The following is a 5,986-nucleotide window of genomic DNA, read 5'->3' on the forward strand; positions in this document are numbered from 1 at the left end:
TAAGCCCCCGATAGTTTCGGCGCATAAGCAGCCGAGACTATTAGAATATTAAAAGAAAGAGGAAGAAAGACGGGAAAAGTGAAAGAGAAACAAAGAGAGGTTAGAAAGTATAATGAAGTAATAGAAAGTGTGATCCCACGATGCTTTATAAAATAAATAAATGTCCACGATCTGAAAATAATAATTTATGCATATATTAACTTGATTAATTATTAGACAATTCCAGATGGAGTAATCCAGTTTTACATAAAATTATCTGATGAATACATCAATTAAACGATGTTTTTATTATTATATTTTAAATATTCATGTTAGACATCACGCAACGACGAGCTTTTGAACACCGCGCCCATTACGTACAATGAACCGGAAATGCCCTAATCCTCCATCTATAGTTTTTGTGAGCATTGTAATATACTAAATACAGCGCTTCTAGCTTTGCTGCATTTCTTTTAATTGAAGCTTGTAACAATATATATATACAATATTATAAACCAGCATCTAACCAGTCTGTCCACCCTCTATTTAACACCCAACAATTCACGAACTGAAAATAATAATTTATGAATATATTAGCGTGATTAATTATTAGAACATTTCAGATGGGGTAATCCAGTCTTACCTAAAAATTATCTGATGAATATTTTATATATTTTTTAATAATGACAGGGTTGATCACAGTCAAAATATGAGTGAATATACTAGCTTATATCTCAACACGCTTGCTAATTGGCAGTACGGTCACACCATAGACCACGGTGTAATAGAAAGTAGAGACACTATAATCAGAGTCTAGCCACGAGAAGGCCACTTTTGATTGGCCCGCCATATTTCGTCTATTCCCGCTGATTTTTAAATCTGTCAATTATACCAATCTTAATTGTAATACATTTTTGCAAAAGGGTGCTGTACATACACCCATTTTGTATGAATCAATCGCAATTAGAATTTCTTGATATACCTATGTATATACCTATTTACGTGAAGTAAACAGAAGTAAAATACTGCCATAAATGTAAGAGTTGTTAAGAGTGGTTAAGAGTGAAATGGTGTATATCTCTTTCTCTCGTAGGATTTAGCCCAAAAATGGCGGACTCTTCGGCTCGTGGCCAGACTCTGATTATAGTGTCTCTAATAGAAAGGTGTTCCAACAACATATTTCTATATATGGATTTGAGCATGGAGCATACGAAAAAGTGTGCTCCGGTCGCCGGCTTCGTTTTGTGTTTCGCGCAACCCTAGGCCCACGTGCCCGTCGGTCAGAAGGAGCCCTCTTCGTACCACGAAAATGTACGGTCGGTCACGTCCCGCCGCCGTCGGGCGAGATCTTCTTTACCCTCGCTTAAAGCGAAATGAATCCAAATTGATTAACGTTTGCCAATGTTTACATTAATTCGAATGCAAACCCTTAAATATCTCGATATATGAAAAAATGGACTTATACCACTTTCAAAAATAACGGCTCACATGTCGGTGCGAAATATGACTACGGCGGGCCGGAACAGGAAGGCGGTCGTGAGGTTGCTCACGCTACTTTGTTGCTTATTTCTACAGAATACGCAGTATGCAAAGCGCGCCAAACTCAAATGTTGAATATCCAACAGAAAGAATCTGCGAATTATTCTATCAAACAAGAATCAAATATCGAAATTGGCAACTTCTTTCAAAATGTATTTGTTCATATGTGAGTGTGTCTGAGAGTGAGAGAGAGAGAGAGAGAGGGGGAGAGGGAGAGGGAGAGGGAGAGGGACAGGGAGAGAGAGAAGGAGAGGGAGAGGGGGAGGGAGAGGGAGAAGGAGAGGAAGAGGAAGAGGGAGAGGGAGAGGGAGAAGGAGAGGAAGAGGGAGAGGGAGAGGGAGAGGGAGAGGGAGAGGGAGACTTGTGTTAGGGGTGTTTGGTTAATCAAAAGACAACTATCCCGCACCCAGGCCAACTGAAAATTCAAACTTAAATTTTCCGCTCCGCCCTAATATGCAGTGCTACATATGTATATATGTAGTATAGACTGCCACTTATTTTTCGATTTTTGATTTTGAAAGGAGACCCCCCTAGTTTTCTTCCTCTTGATCTAAAATTGCGCTTCACCAAATTTCAGCTCATTCGGATAATATTAACCCGTGGCGACAACACGTGGAAATTAACCCTCATGTCAATAACCGGGCACCGGGGTACCCACCTGAGCATGTTTTATGAAATTTTGTATGTTCCCGTAAAAATTTCATCATGCCCGCTTAGATCTTCGTTATTTGAACATTTTGAAAGCGAAATATATTTTCAGACTTTTTTTTGGTCTTGGATTTTGAGAATTATCCCGTCAAAGGTTACATAGTGATTCTCAGTAACTAAGGAACCCGGGTATTAGGGTGTAGTGAAAAACACTTTGTTCGTTGGACCGCATCGTAATAGCGCAGAAAACTTGCCCACCCGTGACAGTAATACATGTATAAAATTTCAGCTGGATCGGTTGATATCTTCTGTTATGAACCTCACCTTGAATTTTCGCACTTTTAGTGAAAAATATCAATATGTTGACAAACGCAGAATATGTAACGGTTTCGTTTCTATTGCGTTCAGATGCGCGTAACATAACGTAAAAGTACTTCTTATTGCTTGAAACCAATATGGAGGGATGTGTTGTGCTGTGAAACGCCGAGAAAACACACCGCTAAGGACTGGAGGTACAGTGACTGTGCTCCCCATCTGCGTTCCCGTTCCACGTACCACTGTCCAACAGCCATTTTGATCTGTATCATTCAACAGCCGTTTCCTGTAGACTTGTGTACGCTGAACACGAATCCGCAAACCATTTGTCGTCATCGCCCTCAGTTTTCAAGAAATTCGATTTTGAAAAAAAATGCAAATTTTCCAATTTGAACATCCTTTGTGTCGAAATAGTAATAGTCATTCAGTTGCTTGTTCCGTAAAATTATTCTATTCACCCTCGCGAACACAACGATATAAGTTATTATTAAATTATAAACATTTAAATATGTTTAAACAACGATCAAATGGAAAAGGACACCCGAAATGCACCATTTTTTTGCAAATATCTTTCTATATATTTCAAAAACTAAGGGTCTAGGAGGAAATCTAACTACTTCACGCGATGCAGCAGACATTTTTCCTCCGGAAACCATCAGCAAAAGTGGTAAAATACCTTTTATTTTCAATACAGAAACGAAAGAGTTTGGCAAAACGTGCGGCGCGGACAGTGGTAATCACGCGCGTTACGCGATTCTCTGGCGCTGAGCGGCCACCGCGCCATTGATTACCACTGTCGTCAGCGCCGCACGTTTTGCCAAATTCAAAACGATTAAAATGCCAATTTCATATTCAAATAATCAAGGCACCATATTTATATTTTTACAGTTTTAGCGTCCTTGTATGGTTATTACTCTGTAATTTTTTCAGATTTTTTCGGAAGGATGGAAGGCAGTTATAAAATTAAAAACTGATATTTCCTACCCGTATGCAAAGAAGTGGCGTACTCAATAGATGCTCTAGTTATGGGATCGACGTCCGGAGATCGTGACTGAAGGCGTCTTCACCTGTTTTGGGATGTTGTATAAGATCCACTGTTAGTATTATAAGCAGTACCTATGCTTTAGATCGTTGTCGCGCATAAAGATAAAATTATCTCTAATTTCCATTTTACTTGCACTAGAGTGGAGGTGGTCTTTAAGAATGTCAATATAGACGCTGTGCTTCATTATTCCGTCGATAAAATGTAGAGACCCTACTTCAGCCGCACTCATACAACCTCAGACTAATACAGAACTTCCGCATGCTTCATCATAGGCCGCAAATTTCTTTTCTGTACTACTCTGTATTCGTTTTTCTCCAGACCATGAAGTGTTCAGTGGACCTAAATATACCAAGCTTACTCTCAGCACAGAAAATGACTCTGTTCTAGCATTGCACTAGAGTGTTAATGTGCTGTCTTGCATAATCCAACCTTTTCTTCCGGTTAGCTTCACTCACGAAGTATTTCTCACGGGCTAGTCTACCGTGATATTCATTACTTCGCAGAAAATTACGCACCATACTGGCCCAAACACCTATGTCATTTTTGTTCCTAAAATCTGCAGCAATTTTTTTTTTTACTGATACGCGGATTTTGTTTCACTCCACTATCCACTGATCTTCGTTTATTTTGTACTGTTTTTCGCATTCCGAACCTATCAATAATGCTCGGAATAGTAGAACTCGGTCTCTTTATAATGCGAGCAATTTCTCCCAGCGATTTGCACTAATTGTGTAAGCCAACAATCATTTTTCGTTCATTGTCCGTCGTTTCGAAACCTTTACAACCCATCTTAGAAAATAATTGTCATTTTTGTATTGGATCTACAAAGGCTGTCTTGAAATTCACCGGCTTTGTTATTACTTGTATTCGGTAGGTCACATCAGAATTTACTACAAGAGATAAGAAGTGCACGAATACTTTCAGCCCGTCTATTTCTGTACACTTGGGTCTGTTTATTAATATTTTCGTAAATATCAAGAGTAATAAAATTTTGTTTATACAAGGTCTATTCTAGAAACATCAAAGAATATTTATAAATCATTCTTTTTCATTTAAATTTATTAATAACACAATTATATCGAGTTTTATTTTAAGTTGGCCTTTGTACGAATACTTCTTACGCTGACTGTGAAAGCATCAAAAGTTCGTTTTGTGAACATTATGCTATTGTAACAGGTTTCCGGAAATTGTGACATTCATTTTCTTCCATTTTGGCCTGATTTTTGGGGATATCAAACTTATACAAAATTGTTGTGTTTCTGTTTTTCGACATACATACAAATGTCTTTATATTTTTTTATGGAGGGTTTAGCAGCCAATCAGTGTAAGTCCATTAGCATTAAAACCGAGATAAATAAGGTTTTTACAAATAAGTTGTAAAGAAATGTCAATGCTAGTAAAGATGCAAAAAACGATTTTTATTATACGATAACATACAAATGCACTTAACTGCAAGAGGAACAAAAGAAAATTGGTATGGTTTTTTTAAAAGAAATCAGATTGAATAAAAAATTGTGACTTATGTCAAATGTCCACAAAAATTTGAATAGGTCCTCGTTTTTCTCTAACTCGACTTCACTATTTACAGCAAATTCCGAAGTATCTTATAAATATACATTGGTGATATCACATATTTAATATTTATATTCAAAATACACTTTAATAAACATGCGTATAAAATTATAACAATTTTTTTCAAGTTTTCATTTCAGGTAAATATCCGGATTCACTACCAGAGAAGGGGTGGTTTTCTGATAACAAAGAATGCGTATTTTCATTTAGTTCCCCCATGGTGTAAGACGGCGTACAATTATTTTTTAAATAACAAACAACACACCATATACTAGACGCGACTTTAAAGTGACTTGCACTGATTGTGCTCTGAATAATTTTGCCTAGTAATTCCGTGGTCAACACTTATAAGTACCGTCATCTATTGCTTACGTATGAAAGTAGTTAAACTGAATTGATTTATCAAATGAAAACTTTAACAATAAAGAGGTTTTTGAACTACGTAACTCATTTTCAAGGAAAGTTGGACTTACACTCATTGGCTTCTGAACCCTCAAAATATCAATATATTTGATAAGTTCATGTCCTCACGAGATTGTCCACATAAGTTCTTACGCAACATGTAGTCCCTTTGGCGCAGAGGATAGCGCGTTGGACTTCTAATCCAAAGGTCGCGGGTTCGATCCCCGCAAGGGATGGAAGCGTTTTTGTTTTAAGTAATGAAAATGCTATGTGCTTATGTTTTTGGCAATAACAGTGCAGAGAAGACCACTATATCAAGAAAACATAAGTAAGTCTAGTCTATAATTAAATTATATACTTTTACTATTAAAAGCAATCCAAGTACTTATATTTTACTAAAATTTAATATGTAATAGGGTCATCGCGGAAAATAATTGTATTTCTGAAATATATGAGTCATATTTCAAATTTCCCTGTTACTACATT

General features: G+C 37.0%; 1 non-coding gene across 1 annotated transcript; it reads left to right on the plus strand.

The window, feature by feature from the left end:
- The first annotated feature begins 5,663 nt into the window (after positions 1 to 5,663).
- Trnar-ucu (transfer RNA arginine (anticodon UCU)) lies at positions 5,664 to 5,736 on the plus strand. The gene has a single exon. It is a non-coding gene; the product is annotated as a tRNA-Arg (tRNA).
- The last annotated feature ends 250 nt before the right edge of the window (positions 5,737 to 5,986 follow it).

Source organism: Andrena cerasifolii, chromosome 8 (assembly GCF_050908995.1).
Source record: "Andrena cerasifolii isolate SP2316 chromosome 8, iyAndCera1_principal, whole genome shotgun sequence".
Lineage (NCBI taxonomy): Eukaryota > Metazoa > Arthropoda > Insecta > Hymenoptera > Andrenidae > Andrena > Andrena cerasifolii.